This window comes from Tenrec ecaudatus, chromosome 6 (assembly GCF_050624435.1).
Source record: "Tenrec ecaudatus isolate mTenEca1 chromosome 6, mTenEca1.hap1, whole genome shotgun sequence".
NCBI lineage: Eukaryota > Metazoa > Chordata > Mammalia > Afrosoricida > Tenrecidae > Tenrec > Tenrec ecaudatus.
Genome location: NC_134535.1, coordinates 20,253,150 through 20,280,930, shown reverse-complemented (window position 1 = coordinate 20,280,930; position 27,781 = coordinate 20,253,150). Strand labels below are relative to the sequence as shown.

General features: G+C 45.8%; 1 long non-coding RNA gene across 10 annotated transcripts in view; it reads left to right on the top strand.

Annotated features, from left to right (window-relative positions):
- The window catches only part of LOC142449818 (uncharacterized), a 101,289-nt gene that overhangs the window by 62,755 nt on the left and 10,753 nt on the right, over window positions 1-27,781 (top strand). For 4 of the 10 annotated variants that reach the window (XR_012784880.1, XR_012784888.1, XR_012784879.1 and 1 more), the window contains one exon: window positions 5,600-5,659. The exons of 1 other annotated variant lie outside the window; for it this stretch is intronic. This is a non-coding gene — a long non-coding RNA (uncharacterized LOC142449818). Of the gene's footprint in view, window positions 1-5,148; window positions 5,351-5,599; window positions 5,660-6,215; window positions 11,608-27,781 lie in introns of those variants that run through there. 5 more of the 10 variants (XR_012784885.1, XR_012784882.1, XR_012784881.1 and 2 more) reach the window with 3 other exon arrangements.

The window sequence follows — 27,781 nt, the reverse complement described above, 5'->3', positions numbered from 1 at the left end:
TAAATAAAACCACATGCTCTGGGAGAAATCTATGAAGGGAAACACAAAATGGCTTTTATGAGCAAGCTCAGTAGCAAGAAAAGAAAATGTATAAACACCCACATATATATAATTGTTGCTAGGTGCCATCAAAGTGCTCCAAATTACAGCGACCTTAGGCACAACTGTCACGAGCGGCGGGATCGATAATTACTTAACGCTCTGACATTTTCAAATATTCGGTTTATTCACTGCAAACACACATCAAACAATCTAGTAATCGTAAGGTGAACTTCTACTCTTACATCACTTCAAACAAATATCAGAAATAGGAGCAACACACTACATTATTGTTTCAGCATCATAGTCCCGGTAAGCATTGCTTTCATCAGTGTACTCACCCCGCATAGAGTTGGAGAGAGCAGGAGTTGATGCCTCCTTGGTTCCCAGCTCTCTGAACAGTCAGTGTCTCTACCCGCGTTTATGTAGGCAGTTGAGCTGGCTCCTCGATGTCATTCTGGAAATTCTGCCGCGTCCAGGCACGTTTTACCGGGGGCTCCCAAACTTTCTGGGGTGGCTCTTCGGACCATCTGTTGACTCTTGGCAGTGGCTCAACTTTTCAGCTGGGCCTAAATGTCACACTTTATTTCTTCTCCAAAATGGAGTTTCTTGTGTTTGCTTCTTGTAAGGCAGTCAATGTCTTGCAAGGCAGTTCTAGAATGCTCTCATCAACAACAGAAGGAAGCATTGCCCAATCCCGCACATGCCTCACAATGATCATGCTAGAGCCCATGGTTGCCGCCAGTGTGTCAGTCCATCTCGTTGAGGGTCTTCTTTTAAAAGTCATTTTATTGGGGGCTCGTACAACTCTTATCACAATCCATCCATCCATCCATTCAGTGTGTCCAGCACATTTGTACATTTGTTGCCATCACCATTCTCAAAACACTTTCTTTCAACTTGAGCCCTTGGTATCAGCTCCTTTCCCCCCTTCCCTCCCTGCCCCCATCCCTCACAAACCCTTGATAATTTATAAATTTTTTTTTTTCATGTCTTACTCTGTCTGACATCTCCCTTCACCCACTTTTCTGTTGTCCGTCCTCAGAGAGGGGGTTATATTAGATCATTGTGATTGGTTCCCCCTTTCTACCCCATCTTCCCCTTACCCTCCTGGTATCACTACTCTCATTATTGGTCCTGAGGGGTTTATCTGTTCTGGATTCCCTGTGTTTTCAGTTCTTATCTGTACCAGTGTACATCCTCTGGTCTAGCCATATTTGTAAGGTAGAATTGGGATTAAGATAGTAGAGGAAAGTTGTATGTTTCATTGGTGCTATACTGCACCCTGACTGGCTCATCACCTTCCCGAGACCCTTCAGTCAGGGGATGTCCAGTTGCCTACAGATGGGTTTGGTTCTCCACTCCACTTTCCCCCTCATTCACAATGATGTGATTCTTTGATGCCTGATACCTGATCCCTTTGGCACCTTGTGATCATACAGGTTAGTGCTTTTCTTCCATGTGGGCTTTGTTGTTTCTCAGCTAGATGGCTGCTTACTTATCTTTAAGCCTTTAAGACCCCAGATATCTCTTGATAGCCGGGCACCATCAGCTTTCTTCACCACATTTGCTTATGCACCCATTTGTCTTCAGGGATCATGCCGGGAAGGTAAGCACAACGAATGCCAGTTTAATAGAACAAAGTGTTCTTGCACTGAGGGAGTACTTGAGTAGAGGTCCCATGTTCCATCTGCTACCTTAACACAAAACCTATAATATATGCACATAGATCTATATCCCCATTGTCATATATAAATATATTTACCTATGTACATACCTGTATTTAGACAGCTATAAATGCCCTTTGCCTCCTAGTTCTTTTCTCCGTTTCCTTTTACTTTCCTCTTGTCCCACTATCATGCTCAGCCTTCATTTGAGTTTCAGTAATTCCTCTCAGTTGCCCTTGATCCAGCCCTCATCTCAAAGGAATGTTCTAGCTGTACATCTGAGTTTTATTTGTTTCCCATAAAGATATCAGTCTAAGTGTATTGTTTTTTGCAATTCCTGACCTTGGTGACTGGCTCAGAAATGGACATCTATCCCAATAAAGGCAATGAGACTTGACATGACATTTTATTGGATTTTTTTTTTCCAATTCTGGAAGAGCTGCTGAGAAAAATACTCTTGTCCTTTGACTGTCACCATGTGGAATGACGTGATCATTTTCTCACCAGCCACAGTGTGCTGCCAACCTAGAGAGGAAGGCAGAGCCCAGTGAATCACAGCCTTGTGATGTGACCCCCTCCCCCAAATCCACTGTGAGATCCTCATAGGCAGAAGCTTCGTGTGTCTCAATAGCTGCCTCCCCGAGCCTGGCACAGTCTGGCTCAGAGCTGTTTAGGCTGGACAGAATGAACCAGTTAGTGACAACTTAGCCAGGGGATTTCTCAGTGCTTCCTGCAGAATTTCAAGTTTAGCTATGTTCAGACCATATGCTTCCCAGACTGACATCTGGGGAGTGCTATGGATCACACTGATGGTGAAGAGACTGGGGTAGAATGTATTGATATGAAGTAGCAAGTGAGGCTGAGGGCAGGTAAGTCCAAGGGTGCTGGCCTTGGCACAGGGCTCTAGCCAGAGTCATGTGTGTGAGCTCTCTAAGCCATGGGCGCAGTGCATCATGGGTTTGTGTGAGCTGAGCCAGGAGGATGCTTGTCAGGATCTGGAGGAAACATTAGACCTTTATTAGCTTAAACACTCTACCAGAATTGAGATTACATCCAACCCTAGACATGTTCAACAGCTAAGGCAGCAGTGATCCCAAAGCTCCCCTCTTGCCTCCCCTTCAGTCCAAAGGCAGGCTGTGCCAATTAAACTTGAAAACCAGAAAACAACCATGTAGATTTGAAACTCACGTCAGATGAGAGTTTTCATGTCTTTACACTTTGCAGACATCCATCGAGGTGGGAGAGGTAGGGTATAGCCAATCTCAGAGAACTGGTCTCTTTGGGAATTAGTGGCTGCCTTACCTAAAAGGTACTTCAGGTCCCAATAGGAAGAATCACCAGAGTCGAGGCGACCAAACCACTAAATCACTGTATGACCTTGGCCAAGTTGTTTGGGTCTCTCTGAAGTCATCTCTGAAGTGAGGCGTGGAATGTCACGATTACTGTGACGTTGTGTACTGAGAAGCATCATTACGTAAAATGAAAATTCCAGGAGCATTTAGAGAAAAAGAGCAGGGGTCGCTCCTTCTCCAATATATGACCTGGGTTAACTCCCTCTATGACGTTGACCCTCAGTTGGAGACAGTAAGACCTATGATAAGGGGATTTCATTGTGACTGTCATTGTTAGATGCGACTTCGTCCATTCCAGCTCACAGCGGTCCTGTGTGTAACTGAATGACACACCGCCTGGTCCGTTGCCAGCCTCACAGGGCTGATCTGTTTGAGGCTATTGCTACCAGTGCTGCATCAAACCCTTCATGGAAAGTCTTCCTCGTCTTTTCTCTGACCCTCTACTCCTCCAAGCCAGATTGTCCAGGGACTGGTCTCTCCTGATAACATGCCCACCGTGCGAGACAAAGTCTCACCATTCTCTCTTCTAAGGAGCATTCTGGCTGTACTCTCTCCAAGCCAGATTTGCTCATTCTTCCAGGAGTCCAGGGTGCTTTCAAACTCCTTTGCTAACACCATAATCTAAGGGCAGCAATACCTTTGGGGTCTCTTTTGTCATTTTCTAGCGTTCACATTCAGATCACAGCATTAAGAAAGTCATGGCTTCAATGATCGAAAATAACATGACTTTGTTCAATCCCATCTTAGTCCTCAAAGTGACACCTTGACTCGCCAGCATGTTAAAGAGGTCTTGTGCCATAGATTGTCCCGCAATATGTCATTTGGTGTGTTGAATGCTGCTTCCGTGAGCACTGATTATGAATCCAAGCAAACAGAAGTCTGTGGCAGCTTTGATCTTTCCCTGTTTATCACGATGTTGTCTATCGGTCCAGTTGTGAGAATTTCTGTTTCCTTTACATTGAGTTGTAATTCATACTGAAGCCTGTAGTCTTTGATGTTCATCGGCATGTACTTCAGGTCCTCCTGGCATTCAGCAAGCAAAAGTACACCATATCGCAAGTTATTAATAAGTCTTCCTCCAATCCTAGTGCCACGGTCTTCTTCATATAGAGGATTTGGGAAGGATTCTAATAGATAACATGGGAAAAGCAAATGGTATAGAGTAGTCACTCAATAAAATAATTCTATAAATATTGAGCATCCACTATGTGTTAGGGTGTAAATACAGATTGGTGAACAAGACAGACATTTGATCTTACCTTTATGGAGTACACAGACAGACCCAAACTTATTATAACATTTTAAAATATAGTCACCATTGGGTCAGTTCTAGGACGCCCTTCCTCTTCTCCTCTCAATTCCCAGATATGAAAATCCAAGTCCTTTCTATAAAATAGCATACATGGCATTTGCATGTAACTTGCCCACATCCTTCTGTATAATTTTAAACTATCTCTGCTTATAACACCTGTTGTGTTGTGGTTAGGGTTTGGACTCCTCAGGACCCTCCACACAACACAATGAAACAGGGTCAAGCTGCACACCTTCGTCACAACCATTCCTATGCTTGGTCCTATTGTTGCAGTCACTGTGTCAATCCATCTCCTTGGTGGCCCTCTTCCTTTTCATGGATGCTCTACTTTAGCAGACGTGATTGCTCTTATCCCGGGACGAGTCTCTCCTGAGGCTGCATCCGAAGTATGTGAGATGAGGTTTCACCATCCTGATTTCTGAGGAGGATTTTGGCTGTACTTCTTCCAGCAGAGAATTTTCCATTCTTCTGGCCATCTATGGTATAGGTAACCCACTGGCCAACCTGCAGGACAATGATGAAGCTATCTGCTCCTGTGAAGGTCAACAGCCTTAGGAACCCTACACAGGGTCTCTCTGAGTTGGGATCAACTTGGTGACAGTGGGTTTGGTGTGGGGTTTGGGGTCAGCAACATAATTCAAATACATCAATTCTTCCTCGGTCTTCCTTAATCATTGTCCAGTTTTCACATGCAAAAGAAGCAACGGACAAATACCAGAGCTTGACTATCGAGTCTAGTCATATATACATACTAATATATATCCGTTCCCTCACTCAGCAGGTCACCAAATCCACTGCTCACGAAGTGGCTCTCTCAGCCTGTCAAGGAGACTTGCCTCCAATTCACGCCCATCCCACACGTGGACGGCGCCACAGAGGTCTCAAGGATGTGACTTTGTTTGAAGCAGATCCCAGAGTCAATATTCCCCCAAAGCTGAGGCTATCCATCCCAATAAAGATTCACAGCTGTAGAAGCCCTATCTAGTACCACTGTGATTTTTAAATGATTTGATGGAGTGAGTGAGTGAATATGATGAATCAGAATAAACTCTATGGCGGGGTGGGGTGGGGAGGGGGGTGGTTTAGCTCTGTAAGCATTAGAGAAGGAAACACTGCCCAGTACTGCATCAGGCTCATGATCAACTTGAGATAGGATGGTTATTGTCCATATGGTTTTCATTGGCTGATTTTTGAAAGTAGGTTATGTCTCTTTTCTTCATCTGTTTTAGTGAGGAAGCTCTGCTGGAACTGGTTCGGCATCACGGCAGTACACAAGCCTGCACTGGTAGGTAGGTGGTGGCTGTATATGAGGTGTACTGGCAGGGAATCGAACGTGGGTCTCCTGCATGAAGGTGAGAATTCTACCACTGCCCCCGTAGCTTTGCCAGGCGTGTCGTGCTTGGCAGCAGAGAGAAATATGGGTGTCCTATAGTGCCTTCTGCAGTGTTGGCACAGCTGCTTTCTCCTCCGCAAATGGGAACAACCACAACCTGACCCGTGCCTTGTGCAGAGATGTCGGTCATGTAAAATCAGACAGATGTCCTAGCCTCTCTCTCGGTGAGAGGTCTTTGAACCCCATCGCTTCACTTGCACACCGGTAATCATAGCCTTAGGGAAGATATTATCTCACGTCCGGATTGTTGCAGTATCTGCTTATGAAGCCCTCTTCTCTCAATCTTGACTCCAAGTCCCTTCTAATCAGATTTTCATACGACTTCCAAGTTGAAAATATAAAGTAGCTTCTAGTGCCTTCTGCTTCGACCTGATGGTAGCCTTCAGAAGGGAGTGCAAAGTCTCACGCGTGGCATTTGTGGCATATCTGTTTTTTCCCTCTCTTCTTCCCAGAAAGCACTTTACATTTTGGCCGCAATGGGATAAAGCATGATCAGTCTAAGTCAAGTGTGGCGATCTCATGACTCATTGGAGGAAGGATGGTCCTGTGACCTTGTTCTGGTCAGTGACATTTGAGGAAAGCCTACTGGGACTTCAGGAGAAGGCTGCTTGGTTTTGATAAGATAGATGTGTGAAAAGAAGACGCCCCTGCTCCCTTTTGTGTTACCCCTCCCTCTCTGTTGAAATGGGATGCTGGGACTGTGGCGACCATCTGGAGACCCTGCAGGGAAACATGAAGGTGATAAACGCATCCCGAGTTTTCCCAGATCCTTTTAACCCTGTAAGTTCCACCTCCTGGGAAGCCCCTCTGCCTCAAGTTCGCCAAGACCATCACTGGCACGCTGAACATGGCCAAGCAAAAGGATGTGAAAACTGGGGTGACCATCGTCGACCTGCTGCAGCCGCCCTGAAGTGGTCCGTCTTAAGTTTTTCTTGTTGTGGAGGGTTAACTAAACACCTCCTTTGTGTGTTTGGGGGCCTTCCAGATGAAAGGGTTCTTAATGCTAGACACGGCTGCGCGTTTGTTAATGCCATTCCCTTCCAAAAAATGAGACGGCGACTTTCCCGTCACCAGAAGCGTTCTAGGAGAGGCGAAACCAGCACTCATAAAAGGGGAACAAATGAGACCTTGGAGTTGCTTTAGACGGGCCCTTGGGGTGCCTTCCACCCCTAGAATGCGGGATGCTGTGATGAGCTCGCAGTAAGGGAAAGGGGGAACTTGCACAAGGGGGGACACAAAGGAAGAGAAGGCTGCCCGTTCCTGTAAAGAGTGGCATTCTCCCGACGGAGTACCCCTATCCTGTCTTACTGGGTCACCCAGGCAACTCCATAGCAGTGGGTTGCAGTTTGGCTTGTATACACGAGTAAGCAACTGTGAAGCCCCATGCCTCGCTCTTGTCACTCCTTGACTTTCACTCCCCCAGCTCCTGGCAAATCACAGAGGCATCAAGCCAAGAGAAAGCCTTTAGGAGTCATTCAGCCACCAGCTCCGTTCCCAGAGATCTCCTGTGAGGGAGATTCCGCTGATAATCTGCCCCCAAGAGACAGTTCCGGTCTTGCCATCGGCCTCACTTGGGCGCTCTTTTCCTCAACAAAAATCCAGTGTTTCTCCTGTTGTCAGGAGGATGGACAGATGCTTATCTCCTTCCCTAGATGAGCTCGTCATAGACCCAAAGCCTGTCATTAAGTAGACGCTCCATCTTTTTCATCTTCAGGAAAAATAATTGATTTAACCTTTCCCCCATCCAGCAAATGCCCTCTTGAGTCTCACACACCCGTTTCATAGAAGTGCATGGCAGCCACTTAACAAACGCCTCTTTTTTAAAAGCCCCTCTTTCCAAGAGCGGAGGGCTTTTAGCAAGCTGGCTCCTAAAGTGGTCCATTAGTGCTCTGAAAGGATCAGCAAGAAATACGGTGAGACCTCTGACCTCCGAGCTGAAAGAGTGCTTTGAAGAGGAAGAACGGCCGGACCTCGTAGTCGGTCAGTCTGGGCCGCTCATTCCCCGGCCCTGGACACAGAGCCCAGGACCTGGAGAGAGAATAATGAAATAGGGTCCCAGGATCCTCTTTGGAGCCCCCTTCAGCTTCTCGCCCCCATTTTATAATGCATCCCAAAGTCCACTGCCAGCCATCGCTCAAGGAAATAACTTTTGCTGGATATAATTCTCAGAGCAAACAAATGTCTTTTTCTCTAGAGAAAGGACTTGCAAACAGCCTACGTTATTTATTATCACCCACACTACGTTTTAATCTGGCCTAAAACGAGGCATTGGTGATCAGTGGTAGAACTCTTGACTTCTATGTGGGAGATCCCGGTTGGATTCCCAACCAATGCACCCAGGTGCATCCACCACCCGTCTGCCGTGGTGGTGTGACTGTGAGGCTGCACGGGTCTCAGTGATGCTTCCAGACTGAGAAGAGAGAATCTTCTTCCTCCTACTTCTGAAAACCAGCCAGTGAAAGCCCTTTGAAGTGCAATGGTCTGATTGGCAACCTGCCACTGGGATGGCACAGGACCACACAGCAACTTGTTCTGTTGGGTGGGGGAGGGGGGTGGTTTGCCAGGAGGAGAAGAGTGACCCCCCCAGTGACCAACACAATGGAGTGAAACAGTGACCCCCTCCTGAGCTATGTCATTCCCTTTTCTATAACAGAGAAGGAGGATGACTCAATTATTGAGAGCGAAAGTTGCATATGCAAGGGAGTAGATGGAAAGCCTTCATAAGCGGTGATGATATGTTTTGTGAGTGAATGGTAACATTAGCCCCGAGGGCAGGGAGAGACAGCGTCTCAGTTGAACCTGCCCCAGCCGGAGGACACTGGAGACAGTCAGACTGAGGGGGCCCAGCGGAGAGCTCCCGGGACAGCTCTTTTGTCTCTGCACACCTGCCATCTCAGACGTCTGACACCAGAGTAAATCAGCCTCTCAGGGGAATTGCTTTGTCATCACACCTGCCGGGTCCAATTTACTGGCGGTGATCAGAGGCTGCATTCTCCTTGCCGGCTGCTCACTGTCTCAAGGCCCAAAAGAAAGTCCTTCCCGGGGTCCATTTGTGTCTGCACCGAAAAGGTCCCGTCCTGCACTGTCCTCACAGTGATTCCTGTGCTGAGCCCATAGTTGCAGCCACCGTGTCAATCCGTCTCCTTGAGAGCCTTCCTCTTTTCATTGCCCTTTACATTGCCAGACATGGCGTCTTCTCCAGGGACTGGTCGCCCTTGTCAACATGTCCACAGCCTGTAAGGCAAAGTCTCTCCATCCCGCCTCGATTCTGGCTGTACTTCCTCCATGACACATACAGTCCTCCGTTTAGTGTCCATGGAATTTTCAATATTCATCTTGAGCAACACCATTCAAATGCATCAATTCTTCTTTGGTCTTTCTTATTCAATGTCCAACTTTCACAAGCTATGAGGCTATTAAAAATACCATGGCGTGGGTCAGGCGCATCTTAATCCTCAATGTAACATTCTTGCTTCTAAATACTCTACAGAGGTCTTCTGCAGCAGATTTACCTAAGGCGATGCATCTTTTGCTCTCTTGACTTCTGATCCCAAGAGCATTGGTTGTGGATCCAAGCAAGACAAAATCATTGACAACTTCAATCTTTTCTCCATTTATCATGACGTTACCTATTGGTCCAGTTGTGAGGATTTTGGTCTTCTTTACGTTGAATTGTAATCTATACCACAGACTGTGGTCTTTGATGATTTGCCAGTAGCAACAGCTCTGGAAAATTGGCAATACCTGGAGGACTCAAAGAATTCATCTAGGAGAAAACAAGTATCCACTAACATCTTTCTGTTCATAGTCTTTACAAAGCCGCCATTGGTTCTTCCTTTTTAAGTTTAAAAATAAAAAGAATAAATCACAAAGAGTAACAGGGTTTACCATGAGTCACTATTGATTCAATGGCAACCAACAATGGCACATTGAGGGCCACATTTAACTCAACTGTGAGATAACAAACTGGTGGAGAAAACAAAGCATGAAACTACCCCCCAAAATCAGGTATCAAAGATATTTTCTTAATTTAGTAAAACTGCCTGTATAAGTAAGCGAAGAATCATACCACTAAACTATCTGCTATGGGTGCAATCTATTTAAAATGATATCCAATAATCCTCTCTAAAGGAATAAGACAATATATTTGGAGCAGTGTTTTTTAGGTGTTGCTTTCAGTAATGCCTCAAGGAACGGCTTTATAATTTGCTTTCATCTTTCTGTTCCATCCAAATAAGCCTGGAAACCACTGACTGCGGGGCTCGCACCAGCTATTGTGCCCCCTAAGTTAGGGAGGCTCTCGCTGCCCGGGTCAGTACAGGTGCTAGCAAACTCTTCCCCAGACAGTCCTCATACTGTGTGACCTGAGGCATCTTGTTGCTCAACTTATTTTCTTAAATCTATGTCTCCCAGAGTGACTCTGGACTTGGTCCTCAGGTGTCTGGCGCCTGACTCAGGGAGGGTTCTGAAGAAGCAGAACCTAAGATGGGGACCTTGTGAAAGCCACTTTTTTAGGGCAATAGGGAGAAGGAAGCAGCGGGAGCAAGTGGTGCAATGGAAGGAAGCTAAGCAAAGATGTGCTCCTGCTTTTAGCCTGGTGGCCTGGTATCATGAATAAGGATCATGTGTACGAAATCCTTCCCTCGAAGCCCACCATTATGCTCAGTGTCTCACATGTATTTCCTTGCTTATGTTCTCAAGCCCTCTATAAAACCAAAAACCAAACTCACTGCCATCAAGTGGAGGTCGACTCAGCAACCCTATAGGACAGAGTAGAAATGCCCTTTTTTGGTTTTCAAGTTTGTAACTCTTTACCGGAGTTGAAAACCACATCTTTCCCCCACAGATGGGCTGGTGATGTGAAAGTGCCGACATCTCAACTGGCAGCTCACAGCTTAACCCACTGTTCCAAGAGGGAAGTATCTGAGTCTTTCAGATAAAGAAGCTGAGGCTTAGAGAAGCTTGGTAACTTTGTCAAAAGATGAGTAAAACACTAAACTAAAATTGAATAAATAAAAGAGGGGATACCCAACAAGCAAACATACCACAAACTCACTGCCATTGAGTCGATGCCCACTCATAGTGACCCCAGAAGACAGGGTAGAACTGCCCTGTGGGTTTCCGACACTGTCATTCTTTAGGGGAGTAGAAAGCCCCATTTTTCTCCCTAGGGGCCTCTCGTGGTTTCAAACAGCCGACCTTTCGAATCACAGCCCAGTGCCTACCCACTCTGCCTCCAGTGCTCTGAAAAAGAAGGAAAGGGTTAGTCACAGGACCCAGGTGGCTCTAGGGCTCAAATTGACAGCTGTTCGCAATAACGAGCCCTAACATTTACTGAAAGCACAATTCGCAGTAGTGGGGACCCTGAAGCTCTGCGCTATGGCCCTTATTCACCCGTCAGGTCTGTAACTGACCTCCATCGCCTCACCACCCCCACCGCCACCCCCACCACACTCAATGTTGAGCCAAACAATAGTCCAGTCTATAAGGGGAACAATAACGCAAGTAAGGTATGTACACCTTGACTCTTCAACTGATTGACATCCAAATGGCAATACTTCCCCAAGGACCAGGTTCAAAGGGGTTAGAAAATAAACAAGAATGGAAACAGGGAACACAGGGAAGAAACGGGGTACGTGGCATTGCATTGAAGGGATTGCAATGAGTGGGTGAAACGAAATGTGAATAAATTGTTGGATGGAAATCTAATGTTGGCCTGTGTAAGTCTTCACCGAGTCACAGTAAAATGTCTTTTTGTTTTTACTTAAATTAAAAAAAAAACATGTCCCAGTCGTCATGCTTGTAACTTATGTATACCATTTCATTTTTCTGTTCACCTTGGACTCTGCTTAGCCCTGCTTAGTGGAAAAGCAAGCCAACAACACTGTGACTAACTCTACAGGAGAAGCTACCACGTGGGAAAGCACGTGTGTGATGTTTCTCGTCAACGGACACCTCTGTCCTCCAAACACTAAAGGAGAAATGTTTTCCTACAAGTGTGAAGGGGACATATAGAAATTCACCAATAATTAATTAGTGAGTGCCTCTAACAAATGCACGAAATGCCTGTCTAACATCTCAGGTGACACTGGGTGTGGCATTTGGGAATGGCAGCCAATCCAAATCACACTTGTATGCTCCCTGAAGTGGTTTTTGGATGCCTTTCCAGTCTTTAGTACCTCAAAGAAACCATTTGGGGAAGCACAATAGGAGACAGGGGGTGAATTGTGGTGCAGCAGACTGGCCCAAAATGGAGCTGGGGAAAAGGGGATGTGTGTCAGTTTTTAGAGATACACTGAGGCCATCCGAGGAAGGTGCCTCTTCTCCCCCCACCCCCCATTGTCTACCATGTGCATCCTTCATTTGATCTGGTCCCTGTCATACTACATGGTCCTCACCCCAAGAATGTTTGTGTACAGTAGCTTTTTCCCTATGCCCCTTTTGCATTTTTTTGTTAATGCTTAACTCAGTGGACTCATGTTGTACTTGTCCTTTTGTGTCTGACTTACTTCGCTTAGCATGATTTCCTCCGGTTCTTTCCATGCCGCTATGTGCTTCATACGTTTATCGCTGCTTTTTAGCCATATGTAGTACTCCATTGTATATATGTACCACAGCCTTTTAATCCACTCATCAGTTGATGGAAAATTGGGTTGCTTCCAACTCCTTGCAATTGTGAATTGTGCCGCAATGAACTTTGGAGCACAAATGTCTGGCCTTGGTTTGTTTCTTGCCTCTTCTGGGTATATGCTCAGTAGGGGGATTGCTGGGTCGTATGGTAACTCAATTTCCATCAGTTTTAGATATCGCCAGATCGATTTCTATAGTGGTCATACATGCTTACAAGTCCATCAGCAGTGAATGAGAGTGCCTGTCTCCCCACAGTCCCTCTAACACTTAATGTTTTCTGATTTTTTGAACTGGGCTACCTTTGAGGGTGTTAGGTGGTACCTCATTGTTGTTTTAATTTGCGTTTCTCTTAGGGGAAATTTTTTTCATATGTTTGTTGGCCATTTGAATTTCTGCCCTGTGAAACTTCTGTTCAAGTCCTTTGCCCACCTCTCAAGTGGGCAATTGATTTTTTTCTTTTGGAAAGCTATCAGAGTATAAAATTTGTAATCAGTTTTTCCATTTCTTTGAAGAAAGATGAGGGTAATTGTATTGGGATTGCATTAAACTTATATAGTGCCTATCAGATCAAATTGTCTAATCGTGTTGTTTAGATATCTAGCCTCCTTGTTGAGTTTCTTTCCCTGTGATCTATCTCTCTCAGAGAGGTATGTTGAAGTCACCCACTATAATTGTTGAGGCTATGATTTCTTTTTTAATCTTTTGGAGTGTTTGGTTGATGTATTCAGTGGGTCTCTCATTCGGGGAATATATGTTTACAATGTTTAGTGGTTCTTTGTCTGTCATTCCCTTGAGTATTATATAGTGTCCTTCCTTATCTCTTTTTGTAGTTTGCACTTTGAGGTCAATTTTATCCGAGATTAGGATTACATACAACCCCTTGCTTTTTTTTGAATTGCTGTTTGCTTAGTTTGACTTTCTCCAGCCTTTGATTCTCAGTCTATTTTTGTCTGTAGCCTTGAGATGTGTCTCCTGTAGGCAGCAGATTGATGGGTTGCATTTTCTAAGTCAGTCTGCTAGTCTCAGTCTTTTAATGCCTGAGTTCAGGCCATTGATATTCAGGGTCATTATCTCCATTAGTGGACTCTGAGATGTCATCTTATACCTTTTGTGTTGGGAGTTTTCCTACTTTCCTTTCTCATTAGTGTGTGTGTATGTATATCATTCTGACTTCTTTCCATCCTTAAGTCAATGCTATCTTAAGGTCTGTTTTTTCTTTGTTGCCCTCTGGGTGAGGTTGTTTTATGTGGCAGTCTGTTATTTATGCTTGGTGAGTGTTTTTCTTCTGCCCATACTGGGTCGGCAAGGATCTTTTGTAGGACTGGGTTTCTTCTAACGTATTCTTTGAGTTTTTCCCTGTCTTGGAAGACTCTTACTTCTCCATCTATCTTGATCGAGAATTTGGCAGGGTAGAGTATTCTTGGGTTTGTGTTGTTTCCCTTCAATTTTTGGAATATGTTACTCCAGTCTCCTCTTCTTCATAGTTTCTGCTGATAGGTCTGAGCATATTCTTATTTGGGAAGCTTTATATGTGATTGTTTTTCCCTAGCTGCTCTCATGATTTTCTCCTTTTCCTCAAAGTTGGATAGTTTAACTATTATGTGCCTTGGTTACTTCTTGGGATTCAGTCTAGTTAGTGTTCTTTTAGCCACCTGAATGGTTGCCTGGTTTTCATTCATTAAGTTGGGGATGTTTTCCTCCAAGAATTCTCTCACTATTGTTGCAGATGATTTCTTTTTTGTGTCTTCCTCGGGTAAGCCAATAATTCTAATGTTGTTCTGCTTCATAGCATCAGGCATAGCTCTTAGCTTTTCTTCTGCTTCTCTGATGATCTTATTAGATTTTTGTTCACATTTGTTAACGTCTGCTTGCCTGTCCTCCACATCACTGATGCAGTTCTCTGATTCCTCCAGTCAATTCTTGAGGTCCGTGTTTCTGTTACTGGTTTTTGTTATCTCCTCCCTAAGCTCCTGTATTTCCCTTTGGTGTATGGCCTTTATCTCCTCTATCATTTCATCCTTTTTCTGTATTGTTTCCCTCATATTCTGTATGACTCCAAGCAGCATTCTGAAAATTTCTTTCTGTGACAGCTCAATGTCTGCTTCTCTATGCGTGTCATTATGTTCAGGACATCTTCTGCCATTGACTTTTGTTTCACCTGTTTTTTCGTTGAGGTCGTTGGGGCTGATGGCTGTTTGCGTTGTGTTGTTTTAGAGGAGCCAGATGCTATTTTCCAGGATGTCAAAGAGCACTGGCTCTCTCTGGGAGGCTTGTATGAATGCTTCTTTGAACTGCCTACAGCTAATTTTATTATGGGATTAACCTACCACTTTATCCTCCTGTGGCTTCCCTATCAGGGGAGTGCCCCAGAAGGCTGATGGGTTGGCTGCTTTGGTGTTGTGGAGGTTGGGCAGATGTTCCTGCAACAGCTTGCAATGTTGATGAGTGTTGGCTGAGCTGCCTTATGCCCCCAGGTACACAGGCAGGAGTTCCGCAGTGAGAAATTGGGCAGAGTATCCCCTGGAGGGAAATGAGGGCTTTTCCTAGCCTCGGGTTAGCTACACAGGGCAGAGCTCACCTAGCTGGGTGTTGTGCAGGCGTAAATGCCCTAGGCTAACGGGAGTGGTCTGGAGGTCAGATGTAGAGTGTGAGAGAACAGAAAAGAGACAAAGAGGAGGACAAAATTAAGAAGTAAGACCATTTAGACTGTGCTGGAATATAGGGAAGAGAGGGAATCAAAAGGAACTATGTAGCTGAGTCCCCTGCAAGGATTTAGTTCCCACCCGGAGGCAGAGGTGGCAAGCTGTGGCTGTGCTGAGAAAAAACCCCTGCGCAGAACTCCAGGACGGTGGGGGAACAGAGAGCAGAGATGTAAACAGAAGCAACAATGTAGCTGAACCCCGATCCCTACCTGTGGAGCTGCAAGGTTCCTGTACCTGTCCTGAGGCAGGTGAGGGGGGGTGGTGTGTGTGCAAACTGTGGCTTTGTTGAGACCAAGCCTCTCTACGGGCTCCAAATGTTCCCAGCTCCAGCAGAGACAGTGGCAGGACCAAGGTCAAGCCACAGCCGGCTTCCACTGAGGTAAGTCAAAAGCCCCCAGACCCTCAAAACCCCATGGGGCTGTGCCTACTTATCTTTATGATGCTCCTCCTGCGTTCCAGCTGTGTTAAAGTTCCCTCTAAGCAACTCTTCTGGGCTGGATTCTGCAGAGTCCCTCTGGTATGTGTCACTCTGTTGCCATCTTCTCAGAGTCCCTCCAATCTTTCTTTCAACGTGTCCCATATGCTTAGCAGTTTGTCCACCATCAGCTGAAATAGTATGACTTTGGTTAATTGGTATAAATGAAATGATTAATTGAAATCAATCTTTATATGCCCAACTTACTTTATATATCAGATACATGCTGCCTGGGGTGGCTACTAAGACTGTGACATTGTCAAACATGGGATCTAAGGTGCACACAGACACACACAAATCGAATTCCAGCTCACTGTCATGACTCAGTTCTAACTCAAAGTGACCCTACAGGGCAGAATAGAGCTTCCCCGTTGGAATTCCAGGCTGTAATTAAGGTAGCAGAAGGTCTTATCTGTCTCCTGAGGAGGAGCTGGTGTACTTGAATGCTGACCTTGTGGTTAGCCATCCAATGAGTAACCCACTGTGCCACTGGCGCTCCTATTTGGTGGGCACAGTGATCAGTTCAAAGGAACCATTCCCAGAAGAGCTTTGCTTTCCTTCTCAAGGTTACCGAACACATTACGGTTACTTCCACCCTCCACAGCCATCACCTCCTGATTTTTACACACATCGAGGGATTAGATCTGGCAATCAGTTGCAAAACTAAAAAAGAGGCTTTTCATATTACAAGAGCAAGCTGCACTCACTTGTGAAAAAAATACTTTAACCAAAATGAGGGGCAAAGAGATGCATGTAAAGCGTTTCTAATTCTAGATTAAGGACGAATCTGTGTTAACAATTTGATATAAATCCTTTTAGATCTTGGTAATGTGTGTGCATATTGCACACACCAAATATAAAATTATAATATGTAATATCAGCTTGTCTTTCAGTTTTCCACAATGGGTGCCATTGATCTCTGTTAAAAAATGATTTTAAAAAATTAAATTAAAGCAAGCATGAGAGTATTTACATGACTTTGCTCCCTTGACTTGTGTCAGCAAGTGCCTGTCCAGGGGAGGGAGTGGTCTATTGTAAATCACACCTCATCCTCATGTGTGGGTCCAATTTCCCTCCTTGCCTAGCTCACTTTATATATTTTTTTCTTCCTCTCTGAAGTCCCTGGGGGCAGGCAAGATACAAAGAGTGCATATGCTATGCTGCTAATTAGAAGGCTGGACATTCAAGACCACCCAGATATGCCTTGAAAGAAAGGCCTGGAGATCTACTCCAAAAGATGAGCCACTGAAGGCCCTCTGGAGCACAGCTCGACTCGAACACACCTGGGGCTGGACTCACCATGCCCTGGAGTGGACTTGACAGTTGCCGACATGGGTGGTCTACAACCCTGGCCCTTTCCCTCTTCCCTGGCCTGCTGAGAGGCACATGGCCATTATCAGTGTCACCTTAAAGAGAGGTCCATGTTATCCAGACCCTTGCTCTGTGAGAGGGTCTCTCTGGAGCCCTTTGCACCAGCCTGCCTGGCAGATGCCTCTCTCTGGCTGAGGCAGACCGTTGGGAGACGCTGGCTCAGACAGCTTCCTCCACACAAGGAGAGGCACAGCCAAGGACACTGTGTTCAACCTATCATCAAATTCCACCCAATGGCAGATTCTTTCATTCAAACGTCTTAATAGAATGGTACTTTGCAAAGAACTCCAGCTGGTTAAATTGAGGGCCTGAATAAACTTCCAGTCTAATAATAGGCGCTGGCTGTTGGCTCACCCCATTTGGACCAGGGACTGGATGGGTTTTCATTCACTCTGGGCTGCTTCTCACTATTGACTCCAAGCTCACCCGTGTTGGCCTTAGTGGAGCTTGGTCCCTGGATGAAATGAGCAGCTTCTGGAATGTTCCTGACTGTGGAAACAGCCTCAGCTCTGCTGATGCATTTCCGGAGGTTGATTTTGCAAGAAATGTGCTATTTCTGTGCCATTTCAGTCATCACCTTGGCACTTTCCATCACAAGCTCCCCCCCCCCTCGCCCCAGTCCAATGGCCACTTCTTTTGTTTGTAAGTTGTTTGCAAAAGAGTATCCTCAAAAACAGCTATACTCTGCTGGATGCTATTGTTCGTGCCACAAGGAACTTCCTCTGATAATATTAATCAGGGTTGATGGACTGATGGATATTTTACAAGGTGTTTAGTAGTATTTCCATAGCTATCTCAAGCCTCTTCACTTCCCATTGTCCATAGCTAGTCACAAACCCTTCTGTTGCTTAGGGCTCATCACAACTGCGAGTCAACAAATGTCTCAGCAATGTTGCAGAAGTCATCCTGGAAATTACTTGACAACTTTTCATTATTCTGCAGTCCATAGCAGGTATTCTGCTAGGCATCTGGTTTAAGGAGACAAGCATAGGTCTTGTCAATTCCAGGATTTGAAAACTGGCCATGCTAAACCCTTTTCAAATCCTGTAAGCTGAGTGTGCTCCCCTTCCCTAGTCTGGAACTTCAACTACAATCTGTGCTGATCACTGGCTAAGAGCCAGGCATTTCCATTGTGGTACATAGTGATCCCAACTCTGGGCAACTCCTCCAAGGTATAGGCCTCCTCTAGCCCATTTTATAGGAGAACAAGCAAAGACTCTTGGAAGAAGGACATCCAGAATGCACCTTACAATTGAGGATCGGGACACTTAGTCTCACTTACTTTTTGGGCATGTTTTCAGGAGGGACCCATCCCTGGAGAACGACCTCGTGCTGAGTAGCGGATGAGTGAAAAGATGAAGATGCTCAACAAGATGGATTCAACAGGAGTTTGAGTAACAATGGGTTCAAAACTGGGAAAGCTTGTGAGGAGGATGCAGGACGGGTCACTGTTTTGTTCTGTCATACATGGGGCCACTGTGGAATGGTCCCCTCTCAATGGTACCTACCCACAACAAACGAGGGCTCAGAGAGTAAAAATGGGACCAGGACCACATGCTTAGGAAGTGGCGGAGCTAGTGTTCTCACAGGGGCAGACCTACCATAACCTGTGCTCTTTATGTTTGCACCATCTCATCTTCGGCCCAGAAGAGGGCAGAAAGGGAAGAAGGAACATCAAAGTATGAGTGTGTGTATGTGTGTTATGTAGATCAGGGGGTAATGGTGAGTTCTGGATGAGTGTTGTAAGGAGGTGCATTTTCCCTGCTCCTCAGCAGGGACATACACTCCACCTTAGAGGTTTTCTGGCCATTGGAACGGTCTGTGATGTATTTGAGAGGACAATTACTGTCCTCTAAACATTCAGCTTAGTCTGGCTGCCCAGAGATTTCCCAGGCTTGGTTGGTGAACAACACTCCCCACTCTACCCCACCCAACACACACACAAGCCCCTGGTCTTGCCTTTCCATGGGTGAAAACCAGCATGGCGGTGGCAGGGAGACAAAACGTCTTTTCACAGAATTCCACGGTATACTAAGGGTGGCTTTGCTTCTAGGAGAAGCTGGATCCCTTCATAGGACGCTGTCCAGTAGAGGCTGGGAGGAAAACAACGTGAGCTGGGCCAACCAGGCTGCAATGTACTGGCATGGAGGAACTGGGGAGGGAAGGGACCTTTAACTTTCCACCTTCTGCCCATTTGCATTGTCTGAAATTTGAAAATGAAGCATAGCATCGAGAGTCAATGGGAAGCAGTGGAAAGTAGTCAGTATACACCGAGGGCCCAGCGTGGAAGTGCATAGGCTCAACTCCAAGCTTGATGCCAGTGACCGAGGCTTGTTGTACTCAGCGAATCTCATGTCTATAACCACACCGGTCTCTTAGTGCTGTTGTAAAGATTGTTCAAGGCAAAGAAAGCCTTGTCATAGTTTACGTTCACAGAACACACGTTACCAACTTTGTCATGTCTCAGTTTCGTCATTGCTGCTCGTGATATTTCCAAAACAATTAAATGTAATGAAATGACATGGGTTTCAGACAAAAGGAGGCAGTTGGCTCTTCTCCCAGTCACAGAAGTCCCTGGAGGTGACCCCAGCCCCTTCAGCTTTCCTTCCGCTTCTTCTCAAGTCCCTGGTCCCTTCGCCTCCTGGGTAACAGGACAGGTGACAGGAGAGATGGGCAAGTGTGACAGGTTGCAGGGACATTGAGTTCAAAGGAGGAACGTTCCTGGGAAACAAGACCTGCAGATTGTGTCAGCAATGTTGAACATGCTTCAATGACCTCCATGCGAGAGTCCATTTCTGCTGATTACAAAATCACTGTGTTGAGGAGGTTTGGAGGCTCTCCAGATGCATTGCAGTGTCAGGAAAACAGGAACTAGAAACTGGTCAGCCGGCATTCACATGGCTGGGACATCAGGCCTTCCTCTCCGCCCCCACAATTCTCCTCTTACCGGGGACCACAGAGAGGACAAGCTCATCAGCTCATTGCATTTCAACATGTGCTTAGCTGAGATAAAAATAAACTCCAGGCATGCACATATTTGATCAATTTGCCTTTATCCTTTAATCGAATAATCCTCATCCCAGTAATCAGAAAGGAAAACATTTTGCTAAGCATTTTGTTCCTCCCATGATTCATCTAGCAGTGGTCTCAGAGTTGACATGATGGCGATGAGGTATTTAATGCTGAAGTCATTTTTGTGACCACATCACAGAAGTCTGGAATGGCTTTTAAGGTGCATCATATTTTAATCACCAGCACACATAAAGAATATATGACTGGGATATTTTGGAGACGCTTAAATCAGAATGCCAGAGTCATAAGACCGTTATCAAGAAAGGGCGAATTGACTTTTTTCTTTTCCTTTATTGATTCATTCCATAACTCCCATTGTTGGTTTCTTGGATCACTTTAGAAGGAAGGTGCTTTAGAAAAAGAGTATTAAAAAGTACAGCTAAAAAGAGGTTTCAAACCCTGAAACTTGAAAAACCATACTTGCCACCATCAAGTCTATACCAACTCACTGTGACCCATCTGACCCACAGAACAGCTAGAAGGGCTCCGGTAGGTTTCCAGAACTGTAATTCTTTACCAGAGTAGAAAAGCTCATCTTTTCTCATCTTTAATCCACGGAGTGACAGGTAGTTTTGAACTATGAAACTTGTAGCTAGTAGCCCAATGCATAACCACTGTGCCACCAGACACCCAAGCATACTAAAATAGACAACTTCACTATTTTGTGTTATGCACAAGCTGTAGAGAAAGTCTCTTGCCAAAAGACAGAAAGATTGCTGGATACTCTTGTAGCACAGCTGTTAAGCACTCAGCAACTAACTGAAAGGTCATCAGTTTGAACCTCCGCTGCCCCACGGAGATCAAAAGCCCTGGTAATCTGTTCCAATAAGGACGACCCACCATTGGCCCCCTGCTGCCAAGGACTTGATTCTGACTCATAGGCTTTCTGAAGCTGTAGATCTAGCAGATTTACAGACTAGCAGATCGCCTGAGTTTGTTCTTCTAGCCGTCCACGGTACTTTCCGCAAGGAAGACCAAAGAAGAATGGATGCATTTGAATTACGGTATGGGTGAAGAATCTGATATATACCACAAACTACCAGATAAATGAATAAACTGTTGAATATATGTCTTGGAAGACATAAAACCAGAATGCTACCTAGAATTCAAGATGGTGCGACTTCATCTTAGGTACCCTGGACCTGTGATCCAGAGACACCAGTTCCCAGGAAAGAGACGTCTCTTCAAAGAGACTTCTCTTCAAAGAGGCCTTCAAAGAGATGGACTGACCCAGGGGCTGCCAAATATGAGCTCCAGTCGAACCCCAACTGTGAGAATGGTGCAGGATGGTTTCATTTGGTCATACAGAGATAGAGTTGTTAGGAGTCTCAGCTATCAACAGCAGCAACATAAGTTCAAATTCACTTGATGGCAGTGGGGTTGGACTTAACTCATAGAGTCACTACCTGTCAGGATCCATTCCTCAGCAACCAGTAGGAAAGACAGAAGAAAACTTGCTGTTGTAATGCCTAAGTATTTGGCTGCTACCCCAAAGCCTGGCAGCTCAGAACCACCAAGAAAGACCTGGTAAGCTGCTTCCATAAAGGTTGCAACTGAGAAATCTCTACGGGGCATGTTTACTGTCCCGTGGGGTAGATATGAATTGGAATCAACTGCCGGCACCCAACAACAATCAAGGAGATCAGTCCCTTGGGGGTGCTGCTAATGGCTTGGACTTGGTTGCTAACTATATGGTTGGTAGACCAAATTTGCCCAGTGGCATTCTGATTCACAGGAAACCTATATAGGGCTTCGGAGAAAATAAATCTTCATGGGAGCAAACAGCCTTCCACTTTTCTTCTGATAAAAGCAGCTGGTGGGTTTGAACAGCCAATCTTTTGGTTAACAGCCACATGCTTACCTTATCATGACAGCAGAGCTCCTTAGGTCCTTGATAGAAGGAGGGAAATAAAGTTGCCGCTGTGGCTCTTGCCACTTGCACTCTAGTCACCTCTCTCAGAGAGCTGCCACTTCGGTGCAGGGACAAAGAAAAGGGAGGGGGCAGGGCGGTGTACATGGCTCCAGCGAATAAGGAAAGGTAACAGGCAGAAGAGAAACACTTGAGCGTTTTTTTTTCAGGAGGCATGGTCAGATGGTGGAAAAATAGGCGCTTCAGAACCAGATAAACCGAGATTCCAAGCACAAATCTGCCCTATTATCCGCTTGTCATCTGGAATAAGCTACAGAATTTAGCTGAGCTCATCTTCTCAATTGTCAAAAAAGGGGGAATAAGTGACTAATAGGCTAATGTAAGAAATCATATGAAGAGGATTAACGTAAAGCTTTTAGCACCGTGCCTGGAGTAAGAGAGGTATGCAGTGAAGAGCCGTTTTCACGTTTCCTCTTGTCCTCCAACCCCTTCACAGGTGTGATCCTAGAATAAACTAGAGCATCTCACTCCCTTTAGATTGGATCTCCCAACTCTTTGATACCGCTCCGTGGTTCAGCTCCATCTTCAGAGACAAAGCCCCAACTTCCTGGGAAAGCATCCAAATTCCGCGCCACCTGGCCTCAAGCTGGCATTATGGATTTCTTTTCTATGATGCGCTTCTTTTAGTAGATCGTTGAATCTTCAGGATAGACAGAATTGTTCATCTTTTCTCTCTTATTTTTCTCTTTGACTTTAAAATACACTCTAGAAGATATTGTCACCTTTAATATCCAATCCTCTTGATTAAAAAAATGCAACTGCCATAATTTCAGCGCTCAAGACCTTTGCTTTCTCATCCTTTGGATGCTACTTTCCCCCCCTAGTAACTTGCTGTCTGCCTAGATCATCGAAGTAATACCCACGCTCATCTCTCTGAGGGCCTTAGGACCACTTTGTTCCTCTGAGTTTACTTCCTGTTTGTAGGTTTAAGTTTCCTCTTAAAGGGTGTCTTCTGTTTAAGGACAAGGTCTTATAGTATTGACTGAGAGCATTCTATGCATAAACAAGACTTGACAGCTGACAGGCTACGCAGAAGAAGTAGCTAGAATCTACCTGATCGTTTAACTGGGCGAGGAATGTACCTCCAGCATCCTTAGTTGGAAGTCTTTCTTCGTGTACAGGTTGGATTCTTCAACCTTCCTCCTGCCTCAGAACCTTTCCAAATCCCGTTTCCTGAACTTGCACTGTGGTTTGAATTGTGTCCCCCTCCCCAAACTTATACTGTAAATCTTAAACCCAGCACCCATGATGATAACCCCTTTAGGGAATGGGTTGTCTTTATTATGCCAGTGAAGCAGGGTGTCTTAAGCCAGTCTTTTTCTGAGATGTAGAAAGGATGAAACAAGCAATCCAGTAACAGGAGATGCCAGGTCACTTGATGATCACTCAAGAGGAGAAACGCAAAAGAGATAAAAATCCTCCTCCAGACTGAGCAAGGAACATCTTCCCCTAAAGCAGACACCCTGAATTTGGGCTTCTAGCCTAAAAATCTATGTGAAAATTAATTTCCACAGTTAAAGCCTCCCACCTATGGCATTTCTGCGACAGTACCACTAGATAATGGAGACATACTTAGGTGCCAAAGAGTAGGGTATTGTTCTACCAGAAATCTAAACTGCAGAAGTGGTTTTGGAATTGGGTAAGGAGTGAAGTCTAAAGGTAGTAGAAGTCTAGAATGTCTTGAAGAAACTATTGGAATTGCAGACATCAAAGGCTATTTGGGAGAGGGCTCAGAGGAAGTGGGAAGAGCTAGTCTTTGTGGTTCTCAGAGAATTCATATGGCACCAGCAGCAGAACGTTGCTAGAAATATGAAAATCAAACGTGCCTCAGATGAGGCTTGAAAGGAAATGAAATGACGAGCATGTGATTGGACAATGGAGAAGTAGAGAGGATTTTTATGTGATGGCAAGAAGTTGTCTGAATTATTGTCAAATGTTTGTTTAAAGACTTGTGTGAGACTTGTGATAGGCTCTGGTATTTGATTAAGGAGATTTGACCATGAAGTTTGGAGTCACCATCCAAAGCAGAGGGTCAGGGCTGCCACCAACAGGGAGCAGAAAAATGGGCCTTCCAGGGCTCAGGGGTCAGGGTCGGGTCACCACTCAGATGGACTAGGAGAATAGGAGGGCCTAAAGCCTAGGAAGCAGAGATACTGTCCCAGTGGGCCTAGAAGGTGGAGCTGAAGTCCATGGCCACAGGGCCTTCATGTAGAAGCATGAGAGCATGGCCAATATCCAGGTTCTCGAGGGTGAGGTCATTGCCAGATGGTCTCTAGGACGTCGGGAGTATCCTCAAGCCTTGGGAGCCAAAGTTGTTTGCTCTGTTTGGGATTTGGATCTATTCAATGCCCATTATCCCTTCTTCCCCTCCAAGTTTTTTTCTCATTGGTAATACAAATTTCTACCTTGTGTTTTCCACCATTGTACTCTGGACTCAGAGTATTTGAGATTTCACAGCTCACAGATAAAGACGTTTCCTCGAGGATGGAGTATGCTGGGATGTCACCCATATTTGAATATAGATGATTCAGAAATGAGATACGGGACTTGTAGCTGAGTTAAGACTCTCGCAACAAAAGAGGGGGAGACTGATTGTGTTTTGTACGTAGGAAGGATATGAATTTTGAGAGACTGAAGAGCAGAAGGGTATGATTTGAATTGTGTCCCCCTCCAAAATGTGTGTTGCCAACACTAACTCTTATGCCATGGTTTCAATCACATTTGAGAATGGGTCAGTATTAGTGTGCAGGATGCATCTTAGACGGATCTCTTTTGAAATATAAGAGCAATTGAGCAGAAAGAGATAGGGGAGAAAGTAAGTCAAGTCACATCAAGATTTCCGAGGAGCAAAAACTCAAAAGAGGCAAGGATCTTCCTCCAGAGACGACACAGAGAACAACGTCTTCCTTAGAGCCAGGGCATAGGATTTGAATTTCTAACTTCCTAAACTGTCGGACAATGTCTGTTTGTTTTCTCTTAAGCCACCCATTATGTGTAGCAGCATAAACAACTAAGGCAACTGGAATGTTCTCTTCTCTCATCTTATCACCTATGCAAGGAGTACATATCCTTCAGGTCGGCACTGACATGTCACTTCATCAGAGAGGACTTATCTTATTGTGTTTGAAGCCCTTGTAGTAAACTCTTAGACCACCGTGTACATTTGACGACCAGTGATTTTTCCAAAAACAAGTCTGTCTTGGAAGAAATGCAATAATCATGTCCCTAGAAGCAAGGATGGCAAGACTTTGTCTCGCGGACATTGGACATGCTGTCAGGAGCGACGAGTGCCTGGAGAAAGCTGCCATGCTGGGACAGAGCAGGGGCAGCGAAGGACAGGAAGGCCCTTGACAAATGGGTTGACTCAGGGCTGCAGCCATGGGCTCGAGCCTAAGACAGATTGTGAGGACGGTGCCGCACTGAGAAGTGTTTTGCTATGTTTTTCATGGGGTCCCTATGGGTCGGAACCAACTCAAAGGTACCTAACAACAGTGACTCATCCCAAATATAAGTTACATTATTATATCATGCAAATATCTATCGACTATCCCTCTTCTTGACTGAGCAGCAAAATTTCTTGGCAGCAGAGGCCCCATCTGTGGTGTTCCTGTTCATCGACTCCAGCACCAAAATTGTGCCTGGCATATAACAGGTGCTTAGTTAATCCGTGATGAAGAAATGAGCCAAGCTGTACACCCATGTGGTTAGTTTTCAACGTTCACATCTTCTTGGCTTTAAAGGCCAGTTTATGGAAGAAACGGATAGCAAACCAGCTGCTACAACTCCAACTCATCCTGGCCCTCTGCTTGCACATCAAATACATTCTACGGTGCTTGTGGGACCGCTTCCTCCACCAGGGGCTCCCTCGCCAGCATAACAGAGACCAAAATCCAAGTCCTGTGGCACTGTCCTGAGTGCCCTGCCATCTGATGTTCCCTCCTGCAGTTCCTAACAAAGGCTCCCAAGGGATTTCCTCTGAAAGACTGTTCTCATGCCAACAAGCACCCATCACAACTTATCCTGCTGCCTGGGCCCAAACACTGCAGACACTATAAACAGCTTATGGGGGGGGGCTGCCTTCCTTTAGGGATGCCCCCCAACAGAACCCCTCTGTAGTAGAATATTCTAATCAGAAGATGGGGGCTGTAGGGTCTGCAGGGAAACCGTGTCCTGATCTTTATAATTCACGTCAGGGCAGGCCCTTGCTGGTGCCCATTCTAGTCCCTGAGTGTTTCATGGAAGACACCCTCCTGGCAGAATCCCCTTAGCTGGTACCAGTACCGCTTTCCCAACATGCTACAACTAGAAAGGCAGTGCTTAAAACGCAGACGTGAGCCATTTTCAAGTAGACCTCGTGCTTACTGAGGAGCCCTGGCAGTGCAATGGTCAAACATGCTGCTGCTGAGAGGCTGGCTCTTTGAACCCACCCAGTAACTGCGAGAGAAGGATCCGGGGATCTGCAGTGACGGAGAACACAGCCAGGAAGGCCCCATGGGCCAGGTCTCGTCCGTCACCCGGAGTCTCTAGGAGCCAGAATCCACGCCAACAGCCTGTAGAGGGAGAATCTTCTTATCCCACCCAGTCTATGTCAAGGGACACCCCCCCCAAAAAACAAACAAACACTAAAATAGCACTTTTAGCCAACCAAGACAACACCCAAACCCAACCCACGACTGTCCAAGCCCTTCTGACTCAGAGAGACCCACTAGAGGACTGAGTAGGACTTCCCCACGGCGTTTCCAAGACTGTAACTCGACCAGAGCAGACTGTCTTCTCGTTCTCACTCAGCGGCTGGCGCGTTCAAGGCGTCAGCCTTGTGGTTAGTTGTCCAACACAACCCACTGTGCTTCCGGGGCTCCTAAATCTAAGACAAGGGATCCTGAGAACAATGGCTTGGTTAGCTGCTATGTGGTGACCACGGGGTTAGAGAGGAAAGGTCAAGTAGAGGGCCAGTGAACACAGTGGCTGCAGCAAGGAGCTCAACTGTGGCAGTGATTGTAAGGTCAGCACAGGGCCAGGTAGTGTTTCATTCTGTGGGACACGAGGTCGCTGTGAGTCAGAACTGACTCAATGGCACCTAACAGGACCAGAGAGGAAAGAGTTAGAGGAGCTTCCCAGGTGGTGTGGAGGGAAGGGAGAGGACGCAGGGCCAGGGCATCAGTTGCATGCACTTCTCTGCGGCCACTACTTTATTGAGGAGGATCTCTTAACCATTAGCACTGTGGGCATCTATGATTTCCTAGTTAGTTGTCCCTTGAATGCACTTGATGAGTTGTGGCAGTTACATACCCTCCTGTCAACTTGTGAAGGGGTGAAGTCTAGTCAGTCAATCGGGCCACAGCCAATGAGGCCTCCATGCCAGCATAGCCTTCTCCTGAGGATTCTGGGGACTCCTGTATTCTTCCCTGGAAGTGGGAGACTTCGTCTTCCTGATGACAAGACACATGGGGCTACGCTAGAGCCCTGGAACTGGAGAAGCCACAGGGGGACCCATGCCAGCGCTGAGATGCTTCCACTACCACTGGATCCACAAGACTTTCCACCCACTGGCCTGTGATCGTCCTGCATTCAGCATCATTGGATGTGTTTTGTTAGTCTGAAGAGGAATTTATAGATGGGTATCTGACATATGGGCTGTTATCAGACTTATGGACTTGATCTGGACTGGGCTGGGATGTTTTCTCAATGTTCGATTGCTCTTGTATATAAGGCTCTTTCTTAAACATATATGAATCTCTCTGGATTTTATTTCTCTATTCTACCCGGATAACCCATGAGTCAAATGAAAACCAAGAATCACTGGACAAACTGTGATTGGAGGAAAAAGAGCCAAATGCA